The sequence below is a fragment of the Ovis aries genome, chromosome Y (genome assembly GCF_016772045.2).
Source record: "Ovis aries strain OAR_USU_Benz2616 breed Rambouillet chromosome Y, ARS-UI_Ramb_v3.0, whole genome shotgun sequence".
NCBI lineage: Eukaryota > Metazoa > Chordata > Mammalia > Artiodactyla > Bovidae > Ovis > Ovis aries.
Window position 1 is genome coordinate 9,235,820 of NC_082741.1, and position 16,936 is coordinate 9,252,755.

At 44.2% G+C, this 16,936-nt stretch overlaps 1 pseudogene; it reads right to left on the bottom strand.

Annotated features, from left to right (window-relative positions):
• Window positions 1-1,156: 1,156 nt before the first annotated feature.
• LOC132658886 (testis-specific Y-encoded protein 3-like) overlaps window positions 1,157-16,936 on the bottom strand; it is a 55,681-nt pseudogene continuing 39,901 nt past the window's right edge.

Sequence of the window (16,936 nt, forward strand, 5' to 3'; positions counted from 1 at the left end):
GTCTAAGCAGTTCCGCTTTATTGCCACAACCTCTTGGTTTATATAGGCAAGCAAGGGGCTTTGCGAGGGACTTTCCATAGTTGCACCAATCACGTTAAAGGTCAAATTGTAATATGCCATAGTTGCACCAACCATGTTAAAGGTCAAATTGTAATATGCTATAGTTGCACCAATCACGTTAAAAGTCAAGTCTTAATATACCATAGCTGCACCAATCACGTTAAAGGTCAAGTCGTCATGCGTTTCATTGTAACAGGAGTCTATGGTGACCACGAGCTGTCCACGTGCACGGAACTCAAGAGAGCCAATCAAAAGTTTTGATGAAAAACTTAAGCCACGCCCTCATCTCTTCCGCCAGGCACCATCTTAGCTCTAAACCGCAAAGCTAGCCCTTCTTTTTCAAGGTTTCCCACTTAGGGCCCCACATCTCCCCCTTTTTTATTTTATTTAAGCCCTTGAGACATTTGTATTGATGTTCTGTAGAAGAAGGCATAAAGCTGTAGGTGGCCAACCTCCAGCCTCACCAGCCCCTCTCATGGCTGTGCCTGTCTTAGGTTGCCCTCCTCTGAGGGTCTTACCTGTAATTGGCTATCCAGCCACCTCTTGGGGGCTAGGCAGAATCTCTCTAGATGATGGGCATCTGGAACTATTTATCTGTCTCAGTGAATCTCTTGAAGGGCTAAATTAATCCAGGGGTTTTGTGGGTGCCCAGTGTGGGGCTCCTTTTCCATGACCTGGGCAAGCATAACTTCTTTGCTGTAAGTGCCTACTGCAGGCTGTGGGATTTTTTACCTTTAACATTACAACAAGCGGAATAACAAAAACAAGCAAATAGAAGGCATTTTTAAACCAGGTAAGTGGACTTTGTACCCAGTCCAATAGATCCGTTGCTCCCTTTTTCACCTGTTAGTGTCTCATTTAACACTGGAAAAGCTGACAAAAGCTGGGGTATCTCATATCACAGTCTATGTGTGCCAAGACACTCAGTGTCTCAATTGCTCTGGCATGGAGATCAAGCTGTTGTTGGAGTCCCTATATGGTGAATCTCAGGTGTTCCAGCTGGTTTGAAATCCTTGTGCAGAGGCAGTGGACATGCCGTTCACAACCTCGATGGTCAGAGCTTGTTGAACTCAATGGATGCTGACACTGTTGACCCTCATGGTTGACGGCCTTGTGTGTCATTAAACCCAGACTTTAAAGATTCTAAAAACTGTTTCACAGCCATGGCAATGATGAAGGTCAGCAAGGAGAGGATAGGTAATCCGACGATCACCAGGAGCAGTGTCCACCAGGGTCGCCGCATCGATGATCTGAAAGGAGAGAAAAGATCGCCTCAGAACTTTTTGTTCTTGGGCTCAATATGTGAGTGTCTCTTTAATCTGTCAGATTTTGAGATTTGACCCCTCTCTTGTGGTGTAAATTTAAGATTCCTTTCTGGCACCCATATAGGGCTGGGGTCCCCAATGGGGAATATGCATCCGAATCCTCTTCCCATTGTAAGGAGTGGATGGGGCCCCTTCCACTGGCCAGTGATAGGACCTTTCCATCTCACTTGTATTTCAGGTTTTGTTTCTTGGTTAGACCAATGCTTTTGAAAACATGGTATCGGTTCATTTTTTGAAAAATTTAAAATGTTTAGAATAAAGAGTGCCAATTCCAAGTTGCCGGTGAGGGCTTATTCCCCCTTTTTGTTTTCGTAATTGAGCCTTTAAATTTTGATGGTGCCACTCAATTATGGCTTGTCCCTGGGGGTTATGTGGGATTCTGGTGTTATGACGAATGTGCCATTGTTGGAAGAATTTCTGTAACCTCTGGCTGATGAAGCGAGGGCCATTATCTGTTTTTATTTGATGGGGAAGGCCCAAGGTCACAAAACATTGTAAAAAATGGCTTTGAGCATGTTTTGCTTTTTCTCCTGTGTGGGCAGTAGCCCAGCAGGCATGAGAGTAAGTGTCAATAGACACAAAAACATACTTAAGTTTTCCAAAAGGAGAATAATGGGTCACATCAGTTTGCCACAGCACATTGGGTTTTAGCCCTCAAGGGTTTACTCCTGGGGGATGTAAAGGTGGTACTTGTAGATAAGGAAGACAGGATTTACAAGTATGTATAATTTTCTTTAATTCTCTAATAGGGATCTATGGAAACCTTTTATGTAGCCCTCTCCAATTTATATGAGTAAGATCATGAAGATCATAGGCATCTTGTAAGTTACAAGCTTGGATTGTAAGGGAGGCTGCTCTATCGGCCAGGGAATTTCCCATTGAAAGCAATCCAGGTAAATGTTGATGACCCCTAAGATGGTGTACATAAATGGGGTTAACCCGTTCAAGTAACAGGGCACGTGCTTGTATCATAAGGGGAGTAATAGGATTGTTATCTAGCTGTATGTGAGAATTTAGCAATCCTGGAAGCAAGTTTAAGACTGTCAGAAAACAGATTCATGGGTTCAGGGACTTTTGTGAGCACCATGACAACAGCAAATAATTCTTTAAACTGTGCGGACCCCTCACAAGGCCCAAAATACTCTCGTATATGTTCATCTGGCTATTGTGATTGCTGTGGTGGCTGGAACACGATGACTGCTGCACCATTCTTTCCTCCATCAGAAAAAACATTGAAGATATCTGGTATAGGCTTAAAGAGAAATAGTTGGGGAGCCCTCCAATCTAGGCAACCAAAAGAAGGAACCCATTTGTGTGGCCCATAATGACAGTCAAGGATGCCTAGGTACCCCTCCAGGGCTAAAGCTATTCTCCCATTGTTTCTTTGAATCCATTCAAAATCTGATAGTCTATGTGGGATAACAATCTTATCGGGTTCATGTGCATGGCATCAGACTGCGATATCTCTTCCCTTCTGTATTAAGTCAGCCATTTGATCTATACTGGTATAGACTCGGGGAGTTCCCCCCAAGGATATGTGAACCCATTGTAGAGGCTTCCCCCCCAACCCGGACCAAGGCTGCCATAATTAAGAACGGACTAGGCAGGACCCACAATTGTAGATTCTCTTCAGGAGTATACCTGGTAAGCTGGGCCACATTGAGGGCCTTTTGTCTTGAAAGATCTTTTTATGGGAAGGTAGAAGGGCTATCTCATCATTGGGCAGTCTATCTTTTAATAGATAAAGAGGGGCAAGAGTTGACCTGCTGAAACAGGGATCCAGCGTCGTAGCCAATTGAGTTCTCCCAAGACCCGTTGTAGGCCAGTCAGGGAGTAGGAATCTTGGATGTATAGCTGAGGTTTTAGGGGGATCACACCTTCTAGGGACAGCTGAGATCCAAGAATCTTAAAAGGCGGGACAACCTGGACTTTGTCAGAGAATATATGGAGTCTCCCTTTTGATAGACACTTTCATAAAATTTTATATGCTTCTGTCATCTGTTCAGCAGTAGGGGCACCCAAGATGATATCATCCATGTAAACATACAATTTAATATATGTCAGACCCCTAACTGTCTGGAGAAGATCTTTTACATAATTTTGACAATAGGCAGGGCTGTTTGTCATTCCCTGTGGTAAAACTGTCTATTCGAAATGCTCATCAGTCCTCTTGAAGTTAGTGGAGGGTACTGAAAAGGCAAACTTTTCACAATCTTGGGATTGTAGAGGTATAGAAAAGAAACAGTCTTTAATATCTGTTACCGTAAGACATAGATTACTAGGAATAGCTGGTATCCAGGGTAACCCCCTTAGGGGTGTCCGTTGGATGATCATTCTCTCATTGATCTTTCTAAGATCTTGTAACCTCCTCCATTTTCCCGAGGATTTCTTAATTACAAATATCGGGGTATTCCAAGGGCTAGTAGAAGGGCGGATATGTCCCAAATTTAGTTGTTCAGAGACGATTTCTCTAAGGTCTTGTAGCTTAGTGGATGGAAGAGGACACTGCTCCACCCATATTGGGGGTCCAGGTTTCCATTGTATAAGAGGAACCTGGGGGCAGTGGCCCTTAGGATTGGGAGGCACCTTCCATTGGGTTAGAGGCTCTCCCTTGTGAAGCTGATCAAATTCGGGATCTCCTCTATAGTTTGGTATGGGAGAATGTTTATAATGTTGATATTTTTCCTCATTAAGGTCATCATAAAGGCCCTTATAATCCATGGTAATATATACATCTGCTTGTCCCAAAATATCCTGGCCAAGCAGATTTGCATTCAATCCAGAAGCTATCAGGGGCCAAACGTCTCCTGTAGAACCATCAATATCTTTCCAGGGGAGCCACTCAGCAGTCTCCTTACATTGAGTGTCCCCCCCCAATGCCCAATAATTGAGGGCCAGGGACCAATTTCCATCTAGGTGGGACCTCCTCTGCCCTGAGTACTGTCTGATCAGCTCCTGTATCGATCAGACATCGAAATCTCTTTCCTCCCATGGTAATATCCATTTTAGGCCTTAATCCAGGCACAATAGGCACAGTCCAATTGGCTCTGGGGGGCTCTTTGGCCTTAGTGATCCCCCTTAGCCTTGTAGGGGGTTGGAGCAAGCTGCATCTAGGGAAGGGTTTTGAAGGAACTTTTCAATATAATCTGGAGAGAAATGAGGTCCCCTTTTGGGTGATGGGGCTGGGGGTTGCCCCTCATCTAGTTTAGAGTCTTGCCTTCATTCTCAAATTTAGATTTGCACTCTGCCCTCCAGTGATATCCCTTCCTACATCGCAGGCATGGAGTAGTGGGGGGGTCTCCGACCAGCAGGCCCTCCCCCGCCTTGAGGGCACTCCCTCTTAAAGTGTCCCTCTTGTCCGCAGCCAAAGCATTGACCCAATTTTGGGGGGACTAGGGGTCCCTTAGGGGTCCTCTCCCCCCCAGAGGCCGTCATAGTGGAGAGGGCCTTGGTCATCGCCTCGGTAAGAGCTTCAGTCTGAGCCTGAAGGGCAGTCAAAATAGAGCGGGTCTGATGGCTCTGTGTCCCCACGTCTTTGGTGGCTACAATCCATCACTCCATAGAGTGGTCTTTCTGTCCTGTGCAAGCCAACTTATGGTCTGAGTTCATCTCTTCCCAGACTAATGGTCTAACAAATTGATCTCTCAGGGGCCCCGGAGGGAATTTCCTCTGTATACTCTTTTCCACCCGATTTATGAAGTGGAGAGGTCTTCATTATTTTTTTTTGAGTGATGCCCGATATAGGGGGCTCACTGGGGCCCTCCACAAGCTTTTTCCAGGCGGCCAGGCATATGGACTGCACCTGATCTGTATAAGGAGCAGGAATGGTGGCCTGTTGAGGTCCCATACTCCATTGATCTGCCATCCCTGACAACATCCCAAATGTCACCAGGATAGCGGGATTGGCAGCTTGATTTCTTTTTGCCTGAGCATGACACTCTTCCTTGAGAAAGGCACACCATTTGATATAGGTATTCCTGGGGAGCACTGCCTTACATAGCATCTTCCAGTCCTGGGTCATACAAGGTTGATGAGCCAGGCCCTGGAGAATAGTTTCTGCCCACGGGGAGTTCGGGCCATCCTCTGCCACTGCCTTTTTGAGCTCTTTTAAATCATTGGCCTCCCAGGGGTACCAGGCTGCCGGCCTATTCCACCCCGGGTTAACATTTACAGGAAAGGCTTGAGTCGGGCCAGTAAAAGGCAGCGAGGATCTCCACGGGTCCCCGATATAGGTTCTCCCTTTCCAAAGTGACCTCATTGTCTTTCCCACCCAAGGTGCCCCCAGAATTTCCTCAAATGGGGGAGGCAGGAAGGGGCACAGATCTCTCCCCTGGGCTCCTGGTCTCGGGACATCAGAGGGGTCCCTATTCTCTTTTGCCCCTTTATCATCCCCAAAAGGCTCCCATGGCCCACTATTCGCTCTAGAGTATTTATTCCCTACAGTCCCTTTTGCTATATTTTGGTCGGACATGACTCGTTCCTCGTCTAACTTTTCCCATAGTTTTCTTGATTTTGAATTGGGGGTACCCATACCAGTGACATGCTCCTCGCTCCATGAGAAGCAGAGCTTGAGGGCCAAAATGGTCAGACAGAACCTTAAGGGGGGCTTCTCACCGTGTTGAGCCTCTCATTGCCTAGCAAGGGTTTGTACTCGATCCCAAGTGTCCCAAGAAAACAGATTGGCTGAAGCAACCCAGGGGGCTAACTGTACAATGGCCCCCCAGACCTTAATGGCCTAAGTGTCAGAAATCTCAAGTCCTCTGCTTATGAGCATATATCTCAGTGCCCTGAGTGCAGGCTCATCAGATTTCCCGATGTTATTTCCCATGCTGCTGAAAGAGAATAGAAAGAAAAGTCTTTGAGGACAACCACCAAAAATCCTACCGGGAGTGGTGGCAGCCAGAAAGCTGGGCTTGTGGTATGCTTTTGAAACTGTTTATGTGCCTGCATTGTTACACAGAAGTTTTCTTGCTGGGGGTAGGCACCCTAGAAGTTTCTAGCCTGTTCCGTGACCCTCTTATCCTGTCACAGGAGTCTTCAAGTGGCAGGCGCCCTAATGGCCTTTAAGTGCCTGACCCATGCCCACAGGGAAGATTCTAGCCCACGTTCTCAGTTAAGAATGATTAAAGGACCAATACAGTATACTAACACATATATATGGAATTTAGAAAGATGGCAATGATGACCCTGTATGCAAGACAGCAACAAAGACACAGATTTGTTTAACGGACTTTTGGACTCAGAGGGAGAGGGAGAGGGTGGGATGATTTGGGAGAATGGCATTGTAACATGTATACTACCATGTAAGAATCGAATCGCCAGTCTATGTCCAACGCAGGATACAGCATGCTTGGGGCTGGTGCACGGTGATGACCTGGAGAGATGTTATGGGGAGGGAGGTGGGAGGGGGGTTCATGTTTGGGAACGCATGTACACCCGTGGTGGAGTCATGTCAATGTATGACAAAACCAATACAGTATTGTAAAGTAAAATAAAGTAAAAATAAAAATTTATTTTTAAAAAAAAGAATGATTAAAGGAGAGTTTCACCTGGTCGGGCTCTGGTTACTGAGGCTTACTTGTTGTGGGGCCTTCAAAGTCCACCAGAGAGTGGCCCTAGCCAGGACTTATCAATTGCATCCACAATTGTTCGCCTGTTCACTGAAACTCTCGAAAAAGGAGTTAAGAACAGATCAGAAAAGAAGAAAAGAACGAAAATAAGTCAGGAGAGTTTTTTGCCACTTCCCTCAAAAGAGAGGGGGACCCACCTTGAAATCCAGATTACCTCAGGCGATACTCCTCTAAAGGGGACCTCTGCACCGCCACCAGCCTGCGGTCCTTCATCACTCCTCTTTCAGAGCCGCACGGTGACACCACCTCCATCCGTCCACTTCGCAGCCCACGTTGGGTGCCAGTTTCTGCAGGGGTTGCTCCACAGAAAGAGAGAGGCAGTGGAACTTCCCTCAGCAAAGCTGAGGGGTCCCAAGGAGAGGTGAGCCTGATGTCCACCAACCCAGCCCCTCAGCCAGCGAGAGACAATCAAACGCAACAGGGGTTCCGTCTAAGCAGTTTCACTTTATTGCCACAAACTCTTGGTTTATATAGACAAGCAAGGGGGCTTTGCGAGGGACTGTCCATAGTTGCACCAACCACGTTAAAGGTCAAATTGTAATATGCCATAGTTGCACCAATCACGTTAAAGGTCAAGTCTTAATATATCATAGTTGCACCAATCATGTTAAAGGTCAAGTCGTCATGTGTTTCATTGTATCGGGAGTCTATGGTGATCACAAGCTGTCCATGTGCACAGAACTCAAGAGAGCCAATCAAAAGTTTTGACAAACAACTTATGCCACGCACTCATCTCTTCCGCCAGGCGCCATCTTAGCTCTAAACCGCAAAGCTAGCCCTTCTTTTTCAAGGTTTCCCATTTAGGGCCCCACAATTGGATTCTTCCAGTACATGAGAATGGTAACTCTCTCCATCTCTTTGTGTCACCTTTGTTTTAGCCATGCCTTATTCTTTTCTGTGCACCAGTCTCTTTGCAGCCTAGGTAGGTTTTTTCCTGGAAATTTTACTCTTCTTGTTGCCATGGTGAATGGGTTTGCTTCCTTAGCTTCTATTTTTGATTTTTTTTCTTATTGTATAGGAAAGCAAGAGTTTTCTGTGTGTTAATTTCATATCCAGCAACTTCCCTAAAGTCCTTGATTAGTTCTAGTCGTTTCCCAGTAGCATCTTTGTATTCTCTGGGCATAGTGTCACGTCATGTGCAAACAGTAACAGTTTTGCCTCTTCTTTTCCCCTTCGTTTGAAAATCGTTTTCTTCTTCTCCTCTGATTTCTGTCATTTGGAGTCTCAAGACTATACTGAATAAAAATGGTGAGAGTGGGCATCTTGGCTTATTCCTAACCTTGTGAGACATGCTTTCAGTTTCTTACCATTGGGAGTCATGGTTGCAGTGGATTTATTCATATGTGGCGGCCTTCATTAGGAAAATTGAAGAAGATTCCCTCTGATCCCACTGATTGTACAGGTTTTCCCGTACACTCATCATAAATGGGTGTTGAATTTTGTCAAAAGTGTTTTCTGTATCTGTATCCTAAAGAGTTTCAGGACCTCTCCTTGGAAAACTTAGTTATCTTTCAGTGTTCTTTGTTCCTTTCGCTCCCTGATGCGAAGAACGGACTCATTAGAAAATGCCCTGATGGCTGAGAATGATGAAGGTAAAAGGAGAAGTGGTCAGCAGAGGATGAGATGGGTAGATAACATCACCAAATCTATGGAGATGAATCTGAACAAATTCTGGGAGACAGGGAAGGGAAGTCGGGCAGGCTAGAGCCCATGGGGTTCCAAAGAGATGGGCATCACTTACTGACTGAGCAACAACACAAATTCACTCCTTCTGTGATGGACACTACAATTTATTCTTGACTACTTCCTACTGGAAATCAGTGGAGAAATAACTCCAGAAAGAATGAAGGGATGGAGCCAAAGCAAAAAGAATCCCCAGTGGTGGATGTGACTGGTGACAGAAGAAAGATCCGATGCTGTAAAGAGCAATATTGCATAAGAACCTGGAATGTCAGGTCCATGAATCAAGGCAAATTGGAAGTGGTCAAACAAGACATGGCAAGTGTGAACATCGACATTCTAGGAATCAGTGAACTAAAATGGACTGGAATGGTGAATTTAACTCAGATGACCATTATATCTACTACTGTGGGCAGGAACCCCTCAGAAGAAATGGAGTAGCCATCATAGTCAACAAAAGAGTCCCAAATGCAGTACTTGGATGCAATCTCAAAAACAACAGAATGATCTCTGTTCGTTTCCAAGGGAAACCATTCAATATCATGGTAATCCAAATCTATGCCCCAACCAGTAACACTGAAGAAACTGAAGTTGACAGTTTTATGAAGACCTACAAGACCTTTTAGAACTAACATCCAAAAAGATGTCGATTTCATTATAGGGGACTGGAATGCAAAACTAGGAAGTCAAGAAACACCTGGAGTAACAGGCAAATTTGGCCTTCGAATGCGGAATGAAGCAGGGCAAAGACTAATAGGGTTTTGCCAAGAAAATGCACTGGTCATGGCAAACACCCTCTTCCAACAACACAAGAGAAGACTCTACTCATGGACATCACCAGATGGTCAACACCGAAATCGGATCGATTATATTCTTTGCAGCCAAAGATAGAGAAGCTCTATACAGTCAACAAAAACTAGACCAGGAGCTGACTGTGGCTCAGATCATGAACCTTATTGCCAAATTCAGACTTAAATTGAAGAAAGTAGGGAAACCTGCCAGACCATTCAGGTATGACCTAAATCAAATCCCTTATGATTATACAGTGGAAGTGAGAAATAGATTTAAGGGCCTATCTGATAGATAGAGTGCCTGATGAACTATGGAATGAGGTTCGTGGCATTGTACAGGAGACAAGGATCAAGACCATCCCCATGGAAAAGAAATGCAAAAAAGCAAAATGGCTGTCTGGGGAGGGCTTGCAAATAGCTGTGAAAAGAAGAGAGGCAAAAAGCAAAGGAGAAAAGAAAAGATATAAGCACCTGAATGCAGAGTTCCAAAGGATAGCAAGAAGAGATAAGAAAGCCTTCTTCAGCGATCAATGCAAAGAAATAGAAGAAAAGAACAGAATGGGAAAGACTAGAGGTCTCTTCAAGAAAATTAGAGATACCAAGGAAACATTTCATGCAAAGATGGGCTTGATAAAGGACAAAAATGGCCTGGACCTAAGAGAAGCAGAAGATATTAAGAAGAGGTGGTAAGAATACACGGAAGAACTGCACAAAAAAGATCTTCACGACCCAGATAATCATGATGATGTGATCACTCATCTAGAGCCAGACATCTTGGAATGTGAAGTCAAGTGGGCCTTAGAAAGCATCACAATGAACAAAGCTAGTGGAGGTGATGGAATTCCAGTTGAGCTGTTTCAAATCCTGAAAGATGATGCTGTGAAAGTGCTGCACTCAATAGGCCAACAAAATTGGAAAACTCAGCAGTGGCCACAGGACTGGAAAAGGTCACTTTTCATTCCAATCCCTAAGAAAGGCAATGCCAAAGATTGCTCAAACTACCGCGCAATTGCACTCATCTCACATGCTAGTTAAAGTAATGCTCAAAATTCTTCAAGGCAGGCTTCAGCAATATGTGAACCGTGAATTTCCTGATGTTCAAGCTGGTTTTAGAAAAGGCAGAGGAACCCAAGATCAAATTGCCAGCATCTGCTGGATCATGGAAAAAGCAAGAGAGTTCCAGAAAAACATCTATTTCTGCTTTTTTGACTGCCAAAGCCTTAGACTGTGTGGATCACAATAAACTGTGGAAAATTCTGAAAGAGATGGGAATACCAGACCACCTGACCTGCCTCTTGAGAAATCTATATGCAGGTCAGGAAGCAACAGTTAGAACTCGACATGGAACAACAGACTGGTTCCAAATGGGAAAAGGAGTACGTGAAGGCTGTATATTGTCACCCTGCTGATTTAACTTCTATGCAGAGTATATCATGAGGAACGCTGGACTGAAAGAAACACAAGCTGGAATCAAGTTTAGCGGGAGAAATATCAATAACCTCAAATATGCAGATGACACCACCCTTATGGCAGAAAGTGAAGAGGAGTGAAAAAGCCTCTTGATGAAAGTGAAAGAGGAGAGCAAAAAAGTTGGCTTAAAGCTCAACATTCAGAAGATGAATGAATGGCATCCGGTCCCATCACTTCATGGGAAATAGATGGGAAAACAGTGCAAATAGTGTCGGACTTTATTTTGGGGGGCTCCAAAATCACTGCAGATGGTGACTGCAGCCATGAAATTAAAGACGCGTATTCCTTGGAAGAAAAGTTATGACCAACCTAGATAGTATATTCAAAAGCAGAGACATTGCTTTGCCAACTAAGGTCCATCTAGTCAAGGCTATAGTTTTTCCTGTGGTCAGGTATGGATGTGAGAGTTGGACTGTGAAGAAGGCTGAGCACTGAAGAATTGATGCTTTGAACTGTGGTGTTGGAGAAGACTCTTGAGAGTCCCTTGGACTGCAAGGAGATCCAACCAGTCCATTCTGAAGGAGATCAACCCTGGGATTTCTTTGGAAGGAATGATGCTAAAGCTGAAGCTCCAGTACTATGGCCACCTCATGCGAAGAGTTGACTCATTGGAAAAGACTTTGATGCTGGGAGGGATTGGGGGCAGGAGGAGAAGGTAATGACCGAGGATGAGATGGCTGGATGGCATCATGGACTTGATGGACGTGAGTCTGAGTGGACTCCGGGAGATGGTGATGGGCAGGGAGGCCTGGTGTGCTGTGATTCATGGGGTCACAAAGAGTTGGACACGACTGAGTGACTGAACTGAACTGAACTGAACTTCCTTTCTAACCCACTTCACCCTGTCTATATCTCAGTTATGTTTAATTCTTCTTCTTATCATGCTTTAGATTCAGCCACATATCACTTTCTTTATTGCCACCAACCTGGCCCCAGATGTGTGGGTTTCAACTGTAGTTGACTCAGTGGTCTCCTATCCATTCTCTAGCATCCACATATGTTCCTCACACACTGCCTACCTTTCTGCAATCACAAGCTAAGCCTTGTGACAGAAGCCAAGAACTTAAGATGAGCCTATGAGGACTCTGTATTCTACCTTATTCCCAATCTACGTGGTGTTCTTTTAACTCTATTCTTGAATCACATTGACCTTTCAGTCCGTGCTCCATTCTTCTCAGTCTCACTGTCTGTGCCTATGCCATTTCTTCTGCTTCCATTGCTTTTTCGTTTTTGTTAATGCCTATGAGACCACTACAGATGGTGATTGCAGCCATGAAATTAAAAGACGCTTACTCCTTGGAAGGAAAGTTATGACCAACCTTGATTGCATATTTGAAAGCAGAGACATTACTTTGCTAACAATGGTCCACCTAATCAAGGCTATGGTTTTTCCAGTAGTTCATGTATGAATGTGAGAATTGGCCTATGAAGAAAGCTGAGTGCTGAAGAATTGATGCTTTTGAACTGTGGTGTTAGAGAAGAATCTTGAGGGTCCCATGGACTCCAAGGAGACCCAACTCTAAAGGAGATCAGTTCTGGGTGTTCTTTGGAAGGAATGATGCTAAAGCTTAAACTCCAGTACTTTGGCCACCCCATGCAAAAAGCTGACTTATTGGAAAAGATTCTGATGCTGAGGGGGATTGGAGGCATGAGGAAAAGGGGACGGCAGAGGATGAGATGGCTGGATGGCATCGCTGACTCAATGGATGTGAGTCTGAGTGTACTCCAGGAGTAGGTGTTGGACAAGGAGGTGCCGGGAGCCAGCGTGAGGAACTCTGCCCATGGCAAAGGTCATGAGGAAGGAGGCTTCAGCATACGCAAAGGCAGGATTGAGCCTCAGGAAACCCCCTGTTCCCGAGCATCTACCCCCAATACCAGAGTCTGCCCACTTTACTGTTTTATGCTCTCACCTACACCTCTGACTTTACAGGGGGCTCTCCCCCATCACCTCTCTCGGAGAAGGAGTTAACCTACAGCCCCAGTTAATAACAATTCCTGGGCATGAAAAGAGTATTTCAACTTCCGAACTCCTCTGAAGTTTATCTAGCCTGCCTGTACAGGTTCGTCTGGCCGCATGTGATTGTTTACAGCCTCCCAACCGTGAGAGGCAAGAGATGCTATAAACTTTCTAAATACAGATTCTTTTGAGAAGTTAGAAAATTATTAGAATAGTATAGTGGGTTGATTAGAGATTGAAGGGTATTTCATTTGTTGAGCCAATATTTGATGCTAAATCCCCTGCCCTTATGCATGTTAATGAATATATAACTAGCATATAGGAGAAATAAGTATTGACCTTTAAGATTAATCATGTTAAACTTAGGCTAAGTAAACTCCTTTCTTAATTGTAACCCACTACACCTTTACCCTATAGGAATGCAACTTTATCTTGTACCTTTGGAGGGTGGTGCTTGGTTTAAGAAAAATCACCCCTGGAAAATAAGTTTCTGGTTGACTGACCGTTATCAGAAAAGAAAGGATCATAAAATGTCAGCAGGCCTCATGGCCATAAGATGATGTAAAACCCCTAAGACCTTTTTTGTATACATTTATATGAAGCACCTGGTTTTGCTAATGATCAGGACTGCCAACCCCCACGTGACTCTAAATTTTTCATTTGTCTCTATGTGTAACAAAAGGTATATAAGCAAACCTGAAAATAAAGAAATCGGATCAGTTTCTGGAAAGACTGATTCCCCCGTGTTGTCTTTCTTGTTCTTTGTCTTTCTGGCTGAATTCCCACCTGGAGTGTGGGTGCTCGCCAAGCCTGCTAAGTTTGCCCTGGCTTTTAAGTTCCACGCGAGAGGGAGCCCAAGGTGGGACACCCTCCAATATTCAAGTGGGCACCAGTGGCCTACATAGGTAGTGCAAGCTTCCTGTCTCAACGCTTTATTTGTACCCCATGTAAACCAAGTTATTCAGCCTCTTTTTCTCCACTAATTTTCCTAGTACACCATTTCTTTCTAATCTCCCTCTATATCTTTAATTAAGCAATTAATTCCTGGGATGCTGACTCCATCCCCACTTCAAATTACCCTGCATCCACCGGGGCTGGAACCCAGCAAGGAGGCCTGGCATGCTCCAGTTCATGGAGTCCAAAAGAGTCGGACACGACTGAGCGGCTGAACTGAACTGAACTGATGAGATCTCATTTTAACTTCCTCATGCAGCTTTTTCTGATTTTACAGATTGTTATTAGATTATTATTCTAGATTGACCTCTTATATGTGCTTTGATAGATTGCCTTCAGTAACTAGAACAGACGACCACCTCCCAAGTCTATTTCCTTTGGGATTTTATTCCATTCCCTTCTGGAATACAGGTCTTTATTTGAAACATACAACCTACATAATCGATAAGAAACAGGTCTGTTAAACTAACTAACTAAACTTAAGAAACTTAATAAACTCTGGACTTGAAGACAGATTCTTGAAATCCTATCCTTCAAAAAAAGAATAATATTGTTTACAAGTTAAAACAACCAGTTTTGGGTGTCAATCCCAAGATCAGCTAAAAAGAAATATCATCAGATTCTAAGAAAAGCATATATATTTCCATGACTAATGTGACCAAGAAACATCAAAAAGAAAAAAAAAAAGTAATCTAAGAGGCCTGTATCAAGGAGAGTAAATAGCAACAGACAGTGGCATTTCACCTTAAGGAAAACTGAGGCTAGAGTATGAATATGTTTCACTTTCAATTTTTTTGGCAAATAGTAGTTGCTATTGAGCTGTTTTAAATCCTGAGAGATGATGCTGTGAAAGTGCTGCACTCAATATGCCAGCAAATTTGGAAAACTCAGCTGTGGCCACAGGACTGGAAAAGGTCAGTTTTCATTCCAATCTCAAAGAAAGGCAATGCCAAAGAATGTTCAAACTACCACACAATTGCACTCATCTCACATACTAGTTAGTAATGCTCCAAATTCTCCAAGCCAGGCCTCAGCAATACATGAACCATGAACTCCCTGACATTCAAGCTGGTTTTACAAAAGGTAGAGGAACCAGAGATCAAATTGCCAACATCCACTGGATCATGGAAAAAGCAAGAGAGTTCCAGAAAAACATCTATTTCTGCTTTATTGACTATGCCAAAGACTTTGACTGTGTGGATCACAATCAACTGTGGAAAATTCTGAAAGAGATGAGAATACCAGACCACCTAACCTGCCTCTTGAGAAATCTGTATGCAGGTCAGGAAGCAACAGTTAGAACTCGACATGAACAACAGTCTGGATCCAAATAGGAAAAGGAGTACGTCAAGGCTGTATATTGTCACCCTGCTTATTTAGCTTCTATGCAGAGTACATCATGAGAAACGCTGGGCTGGAAGAAACACAAGCTAGAATCAAGTTTGGTGGGAGAAATATCAATAACCTCAGATATGAAGATGACACCACCCTTATGGCAGAAAGTGAAGAGGAGCGAAAAAGCCTCTTGATGAAAGTGAAAGAGGTGAGTGAAAAAGTTGGCTTAAAGCTCAGCATTCAGAAGACGAAGATCATGGCATTCGGTCCCATCACTTCATGGGAAATAGATGGGGAAACAGTGCAAACAGTGTCAGGCTTTATTGTTTTGGGCTCCAGAATCACTGCAGATGGTGACTGAAGCCATGAAATTAAAGACACTTACTCCTTGGAAGAAAAGTTATGACCAACCTAGATAGTATATTCAAAAGCAGAGACATTACTTTGCCAACTAAGGTCCGTCTAGTCAAGGCTATGGTTTTTCCTGTGGTCAGGTATGGATGTGAGAGTTGGACTGTGAAGAAGGCTGAGCGCCAAAGAATTGATACTTTTGAATTCTGGTGTTGAAGAAGACTCTTGAGAGTCCCTTGGACTGCAAGAAGATCCAACCGGTCCATTCTGAAGGAGATCAACCCTGGGATTTCTTTGGAAGGAATGATGCTAAAACTGAAACTCCAGTACTTTGGCCACCTCATGCGAAGAGTTGACTCATTGGAAAAAAACACTGATGCTGTGAGGGATTGGGGACAGGAGGAGAAAGGGACAACCGAGGATGAGATGGCTGGATGGCATCACGGACTCGATGGACGTGAGTCTGAGTGAACTTCAGGAGATGGTGATGAACAGGGAGGCCTGGCGTGCTGCGATTCATGGGGTCACAAAGAGTCGGACATGACTTAGCGACTGAAATGAACTGAACTGAACTGATTCTGTAGTGGGATTCTTTCCCATCAGATTCCCTGAAAACACACTCCAGGTTTGCTACTCACAGAACTAAGTGGTGAGGGTTTTCAGGAGAAATGGAATGAGGGAAGCAAAATACAGCAGAGGAAAAACAAAATGTAACCTCAAGCGGAGACCAAGTTGCACCATGCTTTATCTCATGTTGTACTACATCGTTTGCTTCCATGTCACCCAGACAAAATTTGTCCCATAGATGTGGGGTTTTCACCTCTGGGATGAGGAGGCTTTCATGTGACCAAAGGCAATTTTCCATAATAGGGAACCTTTCAGAAAAACTCGTGGCCAGGATGTAGAGTTGACAGATACCTAGTCAAAGGGACCTGGGTAGTGTACTAAAAGAGGTATAGTCTGGTGCAGTCTTCCCAGCAGGCCACACTGGCTCTCTTTTTTACCACTGGTCTTCCTACTTATTGTATGCCTGATTCAGAGGCTACCTCTGACTCTTGGACCACTAGAATTTGCCATGAAGTGATTCTCCAAGCCAGGCTTCAGCAATATGTGAACCGTGAACTTCCAGAAGTTCAAGGTGGTCTTAGAAAAGGCAGAGGAACCAGAGATCAAATCCCCAACATCGACTGGATCATTGAAACAGCACGAGAGTTCCAGAAAAACATCTATTTCTGCTTTATTGACTATGCCAAAGCCATTGACTGTGTGGATCACAATAAACTGTGGAAAATTCTGAAAGAGATGGGAATACCAGACCACCTGACCTGCCTCTTGAGAAATCTGTATGCAGGTCAGGAAGCAACAGTTAGAACTGGACATGGA